Raw genomic sequence first — 14,431 nt, forward strand, 5'->3', positions numbered from 1 at the left:
CAGTTTTCATTTGGAATTTTGGGGAATTGGAAAGACTTTGGGGAGGCTTGAACAGGGCTAGTTTTTTGGCAGGTGTGGACGCCTGACCAGGGGTCTCTGGTGAGGGAGGCATGGAGCAGGGCACGTACTTGGAAAGTTTGGCAAGGGTTTTCCAGACTGGTTTTTGGAAAAAGCAACGTTCCTTTTTTTGGTTCCAGATCCCATCCTGCAAGTGGAACTTCTATTTGTTTATTTTTCCCAAGTGGACTGTGCATTCCCCAGGCAGTGGGAGGATGGGGTGGGAGCCAACTGTAAGACAAGGCCTCTGAAGGGCCTTAAAAAGAATAATAAAGGACTTCCCTGGCGGTCCAGCGGTTAAGACTTTGCCTTCCAAAGACTGTCTTCCTGACCCAGGGATCGAACCTGTGTCTCCTGCATTGGCAGACAGACTCCTTACCTCTGAGCCATCAGGGAAGCATTTGTGATACTCAGATCTTAATAAATATTGTATTCCAAGAGGATTTAATTAGCCAGGAGTTATTAATAATTTGCAGAACTCCCGATTACGTGGATGGAGTTTTGCAAGCACACTTTGGGTGCCATTTGGGTCTCCAGCTCTGGGGCTACAAGTTCTGTCTTTACCAGACAGTTTGAAACAAATTATGGCAGCAGAGACAGAGCTGGAGACTCTAGTTCCTTCACTTCTTTCATGCTTATTTGAATTCATACCATCCAGTCTTTACTGGAATCTGAAAATGAAATGTATCCTTTTGCCATTGTTAATTGTTTCAAAACTAAAGAGTACATCAAATCCGACTCTTTGAGATCCCATGGACTGTAGTCAGCCAGGCTCCTCTGTCCACCGGGATTTCCCAGGCAAGAATACTGGATTGGGTTGCCATTTCCTTCTCCAGAGGATTTTCCCCACCCAGGGGCTGAACTTAGTCTCCTTCTTGGCAGGCAGATTCTTTACCACTGAACCACCTGGGAAACCCGTCATGATAATAAACTTTACCAAAACGGTGTGATTTAGTAGTTGCCTCAATTGTCGCTTTTGTAGATGTTGCCATTTTATTAAAATTCACGTGTTGGTTATTGGACAATTATATACATAAAATATTATATCATACTGTAATCAAAAGACTGTTGACCTGAAACAAATAGACGGCTGGATTTTTCTCCAGAAAAGACGGGTTTACTCGGGATCAGCAGAGAATTTTAATTTGGCGTTGAGAATTGCGGGCCATAGGCTAGCCCCATATGGCGAGGGGAGGAGCCTGCTGTTAGAGAGAAAAGGAAGTGGGGAGGGAGGATGTAAACAAAGACCTTGGCTTTTCATTGGTTGAGCCGTTGCCGGGGAAGAAGAGGAGGCTTTCTTCTTCCTATCGGATTTGCGGTCATCACAGGGTGCAAGAGCTCCCCCTACCGGTATCCGAGATCTATTTACTTAATTTTGCTTAGTTGCTCAGTCGTCTCCGACTCTTGGCGTCCCCATGGACTGTAGCCCACCAGGCTCCTCTGAACATGGGATTTCCCAGGCGAAAATGCTGGAGTGGGTTGCCATTTCCTCCTCCAGGAGATCCTCCCAACCCAGGGATCGCACCTTTCTCTCCACATCGCAAGTATTAATTTTTACAGAATCAAAAGTTTAAGCTGTTATATACATTTTTTAATGGTTGGGAAAAGGCACACTTATTTCCTTTTTTGTACCATGGCATGTGTTTTTATCTATTTTTTACTGGTGCAATTTTATCTATGAAATTCAATAAGAGAAAATGTTCACTGGTTAGGTTTCTTTCCTTGCCTTTATTAATGTTTGTTCCATTTCATAATTTTATGAAAATATTTTTGTTGTGTTAAAAGGGACTGTTTTTCAGTGCTCTGTGAAGACCTAGAGGGTTGGGATGGGAGGGTGGGAGAGAGGCTCCGGGGGGGGGATATAGGTACACATATGGCTGATTCACCTTGTTGTACAGCAGAAACCAACACAGCAGAGTAAAGCAATAATACTCCAAATTAAAACATTAGATAAAAGAAGTAAAATAGTGAACTATCCTAAAAAAGGAGGGCTCTGTTGAAACACAAGCCACTCTGGGGATCAGATCTGCTGGGTACCGCATGTGATCACCCTCCATGAATGTTCCCACGTGTCCATGACCTTTGGGCAGAACCCTTAAACCCTCAGGGAGGTGGGAGAGAAATAGATCTGGAGCCCCAGCTCATCCGTGGTCCTCTCAAGTACTAAAGCGTTTGATGCACTCAGTGTGGTTGCATTTTTACTTTCTAGAATCAGGCATTCTTTTTCCCAGTAATATATGAACTTGGGGCTCAGGTGCCGCGGGGCTGTTCCAATTATCTTTATAAGGGTGGAATTACTCCCATAATGGAAAAGGGGCTAAGACCCTACTCACCTCTAATTGCGGCTCAGTAATATTGAAAAATGCCTGAGGGACTCAGCTCAGTTTCGTCGCTCAGTTGTGTCCGACTCTTTGCGACCCCATGGACCGCAGCACGCCAGGCCTCCCTGTCCATCACTAACTCCTGGAGTTTATTCAAACTCATGTCCATTGAGTCGGTGATGCCATCCAACCATCTCATCCTCTGTCATCCCCTTCTCCTCCTGCCCTCAATCTTTCCCAGCATCAGGGTCTTTTCCAATGAGTCAGTTCTTCACATCAGGTGGCCAAAGTATTGGAGTTTCAGCTTCAGCATCAGTCCTTCCAACGAGTATTCAGGGCTGATTTCCTCTAGGATGGACTGGGTGGATCTCCTTGCAGTCCAAGGGACTCTCAAGAGTCTTCTGCAGCACCACAGTTCAAAAGCATCAATTCTTCGGTGCTCAGCCTGAGGGACTGGACTGGCCTTAATCAGATGGATTGAAAGAAAGGACCCCAGGTGTGAGAAACACACTCACATGCTCAAAACCAAGGAATGGACCTGGAGACAGGAAGCACAGTGAAAGTGAGACTTTTAATCTGGGTCTTTAATCGGGTGTCCAGTGGGCAGGCACTGCCAGGGCGGGTACAGCCAGCACGCACTTCCTGGCTCACTGAGTCCTCTCCAGGTCCTCACTGGCTGAGTCCTGTGGGGTTACACTCTTCACGGGTGTCGCCCAAGTCTCACGGGGTATTCTTTCTTCTCCTTTCCTGTGCTAAATCCATGTTTCTCAACAAGGACTTTAGGGCATCCCTTCCCAAACATCCTGTCAGCCCAGGGACTCTCCAGGCGTAAGCTGTTAGGCAAGACTAGCTTGCCAGTGATTTTTTCCAAGACAAAACTAGCTAGCTCTGAATGGAAAACTATTTCTTAATAATTTCCCACCCAAGGCCAGCTCTTTTGTCCTGAAAACGGACCACCCCAAGTTCCATTTCATACCCCAGGGTTCCTGGGAGAGAATCTGGCACAAGAAAGGGAAAGAATCTTGTGAGCATCGAAGGTTCTGGCCACTGGTGTGGGAGCCGGCTCTGGGTCGTCTGGGTGGTTGACAGGGACCGCCATTTTGACACAGCAGCCCTGGAACCATCATGCGTGGAGGAAGGGGCTTGCCTCTATGGGACGCCCTGATTCCATATCCTCTTTCTGAGGAACCACTGAAAGATTATTGCTGAACCACGAAAGATGCCAGGATGCTTGGCCTCCAGAGGAGAATTCAATCCGGGGCCAGAGACAAGGCTTGATCACTCAGAGCTTTTGTGTAATAACGTTTTATTAAAGTGCAAAAGAGAAAGAGGAAGCTTCTGACAGAGACATCAGAAGGGGGCAGAGAGAGTGCCCCCTCGCTAGTGTTAGCAATGGAGCTATATACTTTTAAATTAGTTATTACACTGAATCAAAAGAATGTCTGGAGGTTGAAAAGACCTTACTAGACCCACTCCCATAATTTACATTTTAAGGAAACAGGTTTAGCCAGAAGGTTTTTTCCAGAAACTGTCCTCAAGGAGGATACATTATTGTTATATAATCCTAAGGAATGTAGAGGGGGAAAAAACGTTTGTCCTTTCCTCCTCCTTGAAAATTCCAGACCCCTCTCTCCTTGGGGACCCCCGGACTTCTTATCAACCTGGCGAGGAGCTGACTCTCTCACCATCACTCTCTGTTCACAAAGGGGATGGTCTGCCCCAGCATGAGGGGCGCAGGCAGCTACGGGACTGCTCAGATGCACTGATGTGTGGACTGGTACAAGCAGCTCTTGGCTTCTTGGGGAATATTTGAGCAGGGAAAAATTCAGCAAACTTAGGATCCGTTTCAAAAGTGCTAGTGGGAGCCATGCTAATCTGGGCATAAATGTCAAGGTGACCTCATTTGTATTCCAGGCCGGCGAAGCCTTCAGCAAAGCACAAACTATGCTTTTCGAAGCCAACCCCCGCCACCTGGCCGGGAGCAATGGAATCCGGGTAACCTTATCCACCCATGGCTCAGCTGCTCATAGGAACTAATTAATTTAGCTACTTGCAGTCTACTTCTAGAGAAATTGTTGTGTATCCAGACACCGGGCTATATTCAAGTGGTAGACGTGCTTGCTTCTTCCAAATAGTCGCAAACGTTTCTGATCAATAATTCAGTTGTATCCAGAAAAATATCAGCAGGAAGATGGCTCTCAGATGAGAAGTTTTTGAGAGCTCAGAAGTGGGAGCAGTACAAGACTGAGGCCAACAAAGTGAGCCAAAGCCAGGGGAACAGGCTGAGGATCGTAACAAACGTGGAAATGTGGCTACAGAGTTCCGGGGCTAACAGAAGAGGGGGAGCTGCTCAAAGGCACCCCAGGCCTCAGCCCGGGCTGGACCCCATGCCACCAGGACAGGGCTGGAGGCACAGCGGCACCCCTGGGACCCCAGGGCATCCTTGTCTGCTGTGATGTTCACTGTTCCCGACAAATGGTCCTGACCTCCCTCTATAATCCCTTTTGACTCCCCAGCACCCCTGCTACTGTGTCAGCCTCTCGTCCTCCCCACAGGGACCCCTCTGTCTCCAAGAGAGGGAGCTGACTCAGTTCATCCTCTTCACCTATCTCCGGGCAGTCGGGGCCAGCAGCTTCCCAACACTTCCTGCTCAGTCCTAAAGCTCCGGCCCTTCCCTGTGACCCTGGAGAGCAGGGGGGCCAAGCTGATCTGGGGGAGGAAGGAGGCTGCCCATTGAGGGGAGTCGAGGGTACTTCATAGCACCCCTGACAAAGGGGAAAGGAAGTCCCCAACAGACCATCGAGCATGCTTTGAATTTAAGCCACAGCTAAAGAACTTAAGAGCCTCTTGATGAAGGTGAAAGAGAAGAGTGAAATAGTTGGCTTAAAACTCAACATCCAGAAAACTAAGATCATGGCATCTGGTCCCATCACTTCATGGCAAATAGATGGGGAAACAGTGGAAACAGTGACAGACTTTATTTTGGGGGGCTCCAAAATCACTGCAGAAGGTGACTGCAACATGAAATTAAAAGACGCTTGCTCCTTGGAAGAGAAGCTATGACCAACCTAGACAACATATTAAAAAGCAGAGACATTACTTTACCAACAAAGGTCCATCTAGTTAAAGCTATGGTTTCTCCAGTAGTCATGTATGGATGTGAGAGGTGGACTATAAAAAAAGCTGAGCGCCAAAGAATTGATGCTCTTGAACTGTGGTGTTGGAGAAGACTCTTGAGAGTTCCTTGGACTGGAAGGAGATCCAACCAGTCCATCCTAGAGGAGATCACTCCTGAATATTCATTGGAAGGATTGATGCTGAAGCTGAAACTCCAATCCTTTGGCCACCTGATGTGAAGAACTGACTCGTTGGGAAAGACCCTGATGTTGGGAAAGATTGAGGGCAGGAGGAGAAGGGGATGACAGAGGATGAGATGGTTGGGTGGCATCACCGGCACAATGGACATGAATTTGGGTAAACTCCAGTAGTTGGTGATGGACAGGGAGGCCTGGCGTGCTGCGGTCCATGGGGTCGCAAAGAGTAGGACACAACTGAATGACTGAACTGAAGTGAACAATGATAGTTAATGAAAGTTATTAGCAAAACGAGTGTCCACTTAATCGATAAAACCAGTCATGGAGGAAACAAATGCTGAACGTTGTCCACTAATAATCAGTCATGACCTGAAGGTAGAGAGTTGTTTTATTTGGTGGGAATGTTTAGGACTCTGAGCCCAGGAGACTGCATCTCAGGAGCTCTGAGAAAACTGCTCCAAGGAGGCAGGGGGTACACCAGGCTATATACAACTTTGTGACAAAGGGAGCAGGCAGTCTGAATATTGAAGATCAGATACCAACTTAGAGAATTTAGCATTCTCTGTGTGGGAAGGTGCAAGCCTCTGGACTCAACTGAATTCATTCCCTTCATATGCATCCCAGCTCACTGGGGCCGAATCTGTTTCCTAGTTCACCTTATGGAGTGGGAGACATGGCAGAGGGCTGCTTCTTGCATTCTCCCAGCTCCTCAGCCATCACTGAGGGCGTCGACAGCATCTGCTGGATCGAAGTTTTGGGAGCCCCCATTCCCGTTCGGGACTTCCCTTGTAGCTTAGTCGGTAAAGAATTTGCAATGCAAGGGACCTGGGTTCGATCCCTGGGTTGGGAGGAAATGGCAGCCCACTCCAGTATTCTAGCCTGGAGAATCCCATGGACAGAGGAACGTGGCGGGCTACAGTCCATGGGGTCGCAGAGGCAGACACGACTTAATGACGAAACCACCACCACCATTCCCATTTGGAGGCCAGAAACCGCCAATGGCCGTGACATTTCTTGTTTATTGATTCAGCAGGAGGTATGTTCATTCCCACAACATAAAGTCCTAAGAATAGGAAGGATGACTAGCAGGATTTGTCACTGGCATAATAAACGATTCTGGTTTTGCTCACTAAATATGCTTTTTTTAATCCATATTTTTTATTGAAGTATAGTTGATTTACCAGGCTGTGTTCATTTCTTCCGTAGCGCATGGATTCCATTATACATATATATATATATATTATTTTTAATAAAATACTCTTTTCCACTTATCATGGGATATTGAATGCAGTTCTTTGTGTTCTTTAATGATGTTCAGACCAAGGAGGAACAAAACCAAACGGACTGTGTCTCTTTAAAGAAAAAATGCCCAGTGCCCCAGGCACTGACCTCCTAAGGGCTTGCAGTGACCTCAGAGTTCGTGTGGACACTAACCATCCCAGCTCCCGGAATCTCCAATGAACTGGCCTCCCTAGATCCTGCCCCCTCCCAAGGGAAATTAGAATCTGAGGACAAAGGAAGAAAATGGCTCTTGTGGACACTGGGGAAATGAAGGAGACTCTCAAACGACCGGGCGCTTTGTTTCAGGTTTCCTGGGGCAGGGGCGGGAAGCTGTTTCTAGCATTTCACGACTTTAATATGGAAAGCAGTCACTAAGTTTCATCTTCATGCCTAGGGAAATTGCTTTATTACCAATAACCAATCAGCCTCACAGACATATAACTACTGCTCTGAGAAAACAGATGAGCTGTGACCAGTCCCACCTGAGCCCTTGTTAAGTTACGGGTATATTCGAAGGAGCTGGAAAACTCCAGTTGGCTTTAGACCTTTAAAAATAACAGTCCCGCGTTAACAAATGGAACTGTCCTCAAATCACCTTTATTTTTAGGAAAAGCATTACTAGACCCACATCCGCTCACACACTGTGATGCCATTTGTATCTGTGAATCGAGTCGAGAAGAGGGAAGTTGCGATTAAAAGAACGCCGAGTCGGCCTGTTGCTGGCAATCTTTAGTTGTGTGACCCTGTTGGAGTCTGAATTTCGAGGATGGACTCAACTCACTCTACTGGGTCCCTCGTGTGCCTTTGCCTTGCCCCAGCAAGAGGAGGGGCTCAGTTGTTTCTCCTGGAATCTTGGCTGCTCTTAGTGACTGGCTGGCCAATAGAATGAGATAGAAAGATGCTCTGGAATTTGGGCAAATAGAAAGGGAAAAATTGGAAACAGTGGCATTTACTTTTCTTGGGCCTCAAAATCACTGCAGATGGTGACTGCAACCATGAAATTAAAAGGCACTTGCTCCTTGGAAGGAAACCTATGACAAACTTGGACAGTGTATTAAAAATCAGAGACATCACTTTGCCAACAAAAACCCGTATAGTCAAAGCTATGGTTTTCTTCAGTAATCATGTATGGATGTGAGAGTTGGACCATAAAGAAGGCTGAGTGGTGAAGAACTGACGCTTTCAAACTGTGGTGCTGGAGAAGACTCTTGAGAGTCCCTTGGACTGCAAGGAGAAAAAACCAGTCCATCCTAAAGGAAATCAGTCCTGAATATTCATTGGAACGACTGATGCTGAAGCTGAAACTCCAATACTCTGGCCACCTGATGCGAAGAGCTGACTCATTGGCAAAGACTCTGGAAAAGATGCTGGGAAAGATTGAAGGCAGCAGGCAAAGGGGGTGACAGAGGATGAATTGGTTGGATGGCATCACCGACTCAATGGACAGGAGTTTGAGCAAACTCCAGGAGAGAGTGAAGGACAGGGAAGCCTGGCAGGATGCAGGTCGTGGGGGTGCTAAGAGTTGGACATGATTTAGTGAAAGAACAACAACTGGAAGACAGAGAGCTTCAGGCAGTTTCACTCTTGGAGTCGCACTCTAAGAGCCCAGCCTCTGAGCCGTGCAGGGGGGCTCGTCAGCGCTCTGGCCAGGGTCCAGGCAAGCTCCCAGGACGCAGGCACAGGAGGCACCATTTTGGCGGCCAGTCCAGTGGGCCTTGAGGTGGCCTCAGCCCCAGCTGACATCTGAGTTTGAGCTCGGCCTAGTCACAGAGCCATGAGAAACAATAATAAACCTTTATTTTAAGCCACTGCATTTTGAAGTGGCTTGCTGCTACTGCTGCTGCTGCTAAGTCGCTTCAGTCATGTCTGGCTCTGTGCGACCCCACAGACGAAGTGGCTTGCTACAGGGTAGTAGATAATGGAACGGTGATTTGAGGCAAGCCCCTCAGCTTTTCAATGGACTTCCCTTGTGGCTCAGATGGTAAAGAATCTGCCTGCAATTCGGGAGACCTGTGTTCGATCCCTGGTTTGGGAAGATCCCCTGGAGAAGGGAAAGGCTACCCACTCCAGTATTGTGGCCTGGAGAATTCCATGGACTACACAGTTGCAAAGAGTCAGACACACCTGAGTGACTTTCAGTTTCATCTTTCATTTTCAGATCTTGTTTTTTCATCTGTTAAAAACAGACAGAAAACTCTCTTCTGGTCTGGCAGATACTTAAGGCTTCCATGATGATAAAGAAGAAGTATTTTAAGATCGTTAAAGTACTTTAAAAAAAAATTGTATTTATTTATTTTAATTGGAGGCTAATTACTTTACAATATTCTAGTGGTTTTTGACATACATTGACATGAATCAGCCATGAGTGTACGTGTGTCTCCCATCCTGAACCCCCCTCCCATCTCCCTCCCCATCCCATCCCTCAGGGTCATCCCAGTGCACCAGCCCTGAGCACCCTGTCTCACACATCCAACCTGGACTTTATTACTGCTTCTGTCTCTCTATCATGTCTTCCTTTTATTACTTTTAATTTTATTCATATTGCTTATTTTTTCTATTTAAAACATTTCTGCTCTGATTACAACAATAACACAAGCTTACCATAAACATTTGCCAGATAGGCTGCAGAAAAATATTATAATTACCAATAATTATTTCCTGGAACTAGAACTGTTGACATTTTAGAATATTTATCATCAATCTTTTCTATAGGTATACTAATATTCCCAGGAATAATATATAGTAGATGCTGTTGATTCTAACAGTTATAATGATTAGTTGGTTGGTTAATCAAAAAAGGAAAAGCAGGCAATCACTTGAAGAACACATACTAGATCTTGCTTTAAATTTTTATTGTTATTTCAAACTTGCAACAAAAATAGAAAATATTTTAACGTGATGCCTTGGCTCTGACGGGAAGTTTGAGTTATTTTTCTACGTAAATCATGCCAGTGATCCATTCTTTATGATGGATCACTGTTGTTTTTTTTTTTCTGTAAAGCCATGTAAGTCCTGTGGAGAAGGAAATGGCGACCTACTCCAGTGTTCTTGCCTGGAGAATCCCAGGGATGGAGGAGCCCGGTGGGCTGCTGTCTCTGGGGTCGCACAGAGTCAGACACGACTGAAGCAACTTAGCAGCAGCAGCAGCAAGTAAGTCCTGAAGGATCCCCATAAAAAATCAAAGTGCAGAACTCTTTTACTCTTTTTCCCCCACACTTCACATTGGCCTCGCTAGCACCTTATCCCTGAATTCTGTATACAGGCAGACCTAGTCTTATTGTGATTCATATCATGCTCCACAGATGTTGAATTTTTAACAAATTGAAGGCTTGTGGCAGTTCTGTGTCAACAAGTTTGCACCATTTTTCCAACAGTATAATTTTTAAATTAAGGTATGACTTTGATTTCCTAGACACAGTGCTATCACGCATTTAATAGACTACCCTATAATGAAAACGTGATGTTTATATGCACTGAAAAAACAAAAAAAAGTGTGACTTTATTGTCATATTTGCTTTATTGTGGTATCTGGAACCACACCCGCAATATCTCTAAGGTGTGGCTTTTATTTTTAAATAAATATTTTTTGGGTGTCTTTCCAAAGTGTTCATTTTAGATTTCATAGAAATGCTGCTTCAGAGTTTGTCTGCCTCTTAGACTTTGTTGTTTAGTTGCTCGGTCGTATCTGACTCTGCGATCCATGGCCTGCAGCACGCCAGGCCTCCCTGTCCTTCACCAACTCGCAGAGTTTGCCCAAACTCATGTCCATCAAGCCAGTGATGCCATCCAACCATCTCATCCTTTGCCGTCCCGTTCTCCTCCTGCTCTCTATTTTTCCCAGCATTGGGGTCTTTTCTAATGCCTAGGTTCTTTGAATCAGGTGGCCAAAGTATCAGAGCTTCAACCTCAGCATCAGTCCTTCCAATGAATATTCAGGATTGATTTCCTTTAGGATGGACTGGTTGGATCTCCTTGAAGTCCAAGAACTCTCAAGAGTCTTCTCCAACACCACAGTTCAAAAGCATCAATTCTTCAGCATTCAGCTTTCTTTATGGTCCTACTCTCACATCCATACATGATCACTGGACAAACCATAGTCTTGACTAGGTGGACCTTTGTCAATAAAGTAATGTCTTTGCTTTTTAATATGCTGTCTAGGTTGGTCATAGCTTTCCTTCCAAGGAGAAAGCATCTTTTAACTTCATGCCTGAACTCGCCATCTGCAGAGATTTTGGAGCTCAAGAAAATAAAGTTTGTCACTATTTTCTTTGTTTCCCATCTATTTGCCATGAAATGATGGGACAGGATGCCACAGTCTTCGTTTTTTGAATGTTGAGTTTTAAGCCGGCTTTTTCACTCTCCTCTTTAACCTCCGTCAAGAGGCTGTTTAGTTTCTCTTTGCTTTCTGCCATAAAGGTGGTGTCATCTGTATATCTTCAGTATGAAAAGGCATACCTGAAGTTACTGATATTTTTCCCAGAAATCTTGTTTCCAGCTTGTGATTCATCCAGCCTGGCATTTCTCATGATGTACTCTGCATAGAAGTTAAATAAGCAGGGTGACAATATACAGCCTTGATATTCTCCTTTCCCAATTTGGAACCAGTCCATTGTTCCATGTCTGGTTCTAACTGTTGCTTCTTGACCTGCATAAAGGTTTCTCAGTAGGCAGGTAAGGTGGTCTGGCATTCCCATTTCTTTAAGAATTTAAGTTTGTTGTGATCCACACAGTCAAAGGCTTTAGCATAGTCAGTGAAGTAGAAGTAGATGTTTTTCTGGAGCTCTCTTGCTTTCGCTATGATTCAATGGATGTTGACGATTTGATCTCTGGTTCCTCTGCCTTTTCTAAAACCAGCTTGGACATCTGGAAGTTTGCATATTGCTGAAGCCTAACTTGGAGAATTTTGAGCATTATTTTGCTAGTGTGTGAGATGAGCACAATTGTGTGGCAGTTTAAACATTCTTCGGCTTTGCCCTTCTTTGGGAATGAAATGAAAACTGATCTTTTCCAGTCCTGTGGCCACTGCTGAGTTTTCCAAATTTGCTGGCATATTGAGTGCAGCACTTACACAGCATCATCTTTTAGGATTTGAAACAACTCAACTGGAATCCCATCACCTCCACTAGCTTTGTTCATAGTGATGCTTCCCAAGGCCCATTTGACTTCACATTCCAGGATGTCTGGCTCTAGGTGAGTAATCACACCATCATGATTATCTGGGTTGAGAAGATCTTTTTTATATAGTTCTTCTGTGTATTCTTGCCACCTCTTCTTAATATCTTCTGCTTCTGTTAGGTCCATACCATTTCTGTCCTTTATCGAGCCCGTCTTTCCATGAAATGTTCCCTTGGTATCACTAATTTTCTTGAAAAGATCTCAATCTTTCCAATTCTATTGTTTTCCTCTATTTCTTTGCATTGTTCACTGAGGAAGGCTTTCTTATCTCTTTTTGCTATTCTTTGGAACTCTGCATTCAGATGGGTGTGTCTTTTCCTTTCTCCCCTGCCTTTCACTTCTCTTCTTTTCTCAGCTATTTATAAGGCCTCTTCAGACAGCCATATTGCCTTTTTGCATTTCTTTTTTAAATGCTTAATTACAGTAACAAGTACAATAACAATAGACAATGACAAAAACAATTTGGAAGCAAAGTAAATTCAATATGCTGTCTAGGTTGGTCATAACTTTTCTTCCAAGGAGTAAGTGTTTTTTAATTTCATGGCTGCAGTCACCATCTGCAGTGATTTTCGAGCCCCCCAAAATAAAGGCTGACACAGTTTCCACTCTTTCCCCATCCATTTCCCATGAAGTGATGGGACCAGATGCTATGATCTTCGTTTTCTGAATGTTGAGCTTTAAGCCAACGTTTTCACTCTCCTCTTTCACTTTCATCAAGAGGCTTTTTAGTTCCTCTTCACTTTCTGCCATAAGGGTGGTGTCATCTGCATATCTGAGGTTATTAATATTTCTCCCAGCAATCTTGATTCCAGCTTGTGCAGCGTTTCCCATGATGTACTCTGCATATAAGTTAAATAAGCAGGGTAACAATATACAGCCTTGACGTACTCCTTTTCCTATTTGGAACCAGTCTGTTGTTCCATGTCCAATTCTAACTGTTGCTTCCTGACCTGCATACAGATTTCTCAAGAGACAGGTCAAGCGGTCTGGTATTCTCATCTCTTTGAGAATTTTCCACAGTTTATCGTGATCCACACAGCATATTGAAAAGCAGAGACGTTACTTTGCCGACAAAGGTCTGTCTAGTCAAGGCTATGGTTTTTCCAGTGGTCATATATGGATGTGAGAGTTGGACTGTGAAGAGGGCTGAGCACCGAAGAATTGATGCTTTTGAACTGTGGTGTTGGAGAAGACTCTTGAGCGTCCCTTGGACTGCAAGGAGATCCAACCAGTCCATTCTGAAGGAGATCAGCCCTGGATGTTCTTTGGAAGGAATGATGCTAAAGCTGAAACTCCAGTATTTGGCCATCTTATGCGAAGGGTTGACTCATTGGAAAAGACTCTGATGCTGGGAGGGATTGGGGGCAGGAGGAGAAGGGGACGACTGAGGATGAGATGGCTGGATGGCATCACTGACTTGATGGACGTGAGTCTGAGTGAACTCCGGGAGTTGGTGATGGACAGGGAGGGCTGGCGTGCTGCGATTCATGGGGTCGCAAAGAGTCGGACATGACTGAGAGACTGAACTAACTAACTAACTAAAGTGAATTCATCAAATTTATTTAGAAGAAATGAATGACCTAGTCACTAAGCTTGAAATGTACCCCCAATACTAGAGAAAAGACATTATTTTCCAGTGCCCATAAAATACCTGCAAAAACATTGATCATATTTTAGATCAAAAAAAGACCTAGTAAATTTCATTGTGGAATATATTTTGAAATAAGTAACAAAACCTTAACAAAAAAAACCATGTTATTGGAAGCTAAACAATGTGTTTCTAAATAAATCAAGATTTGGATTTAAAAATAAGCATCTTTAATGAAATTCTTAGAATTGGATAATAGTGAAAACTCTGTGGGTCAACATTTTGAAAAACAGAGAAGTCACTACTTACAGAAAAGTATTTATTAGGAAAAAAGAAAGATTGCAAACTAACAAGTTAAGCATTCAACCTAGAAAGTTAAAAAAGAAATCAGGTCAAATGCAAATCAAAAGAAAATGGAAGAATACACATAAAGCCAGAAATAGAATAAAAATGGAGAAAGTTAACAGACAGTTTGTTCTATGAGAAAAAAATTAGACAAACCTCAAACTAATTAAGACTAATAAAATATCAAATATGCAAATAAACAATACAAAAAATGAATAAATGCAAAAATCACATTTGCTCTAGGAATCTGCGGTTTATTTGCACATGTAAAACTGTGTGCAAGACCTGTGATCAATTTTTCAGTCTGCTGGTTGTACCTTCTTTTTTTGTGTGGTACATAGACAGTTCTG

The sequence above is a fragment of the Capra hircus genome, chromosome 3 (assembly GCF_001704415.2).
Source record: "Capra hircus breed San Clemente chromosome 3, ASM170441v1, whole genome shotgun sequence".
Lineage (NCBI taxonomy): Eukaryota > Metazoa > Chordata > Mammalia > Artiodactyla > Bovidae > Capra > Capra hircus.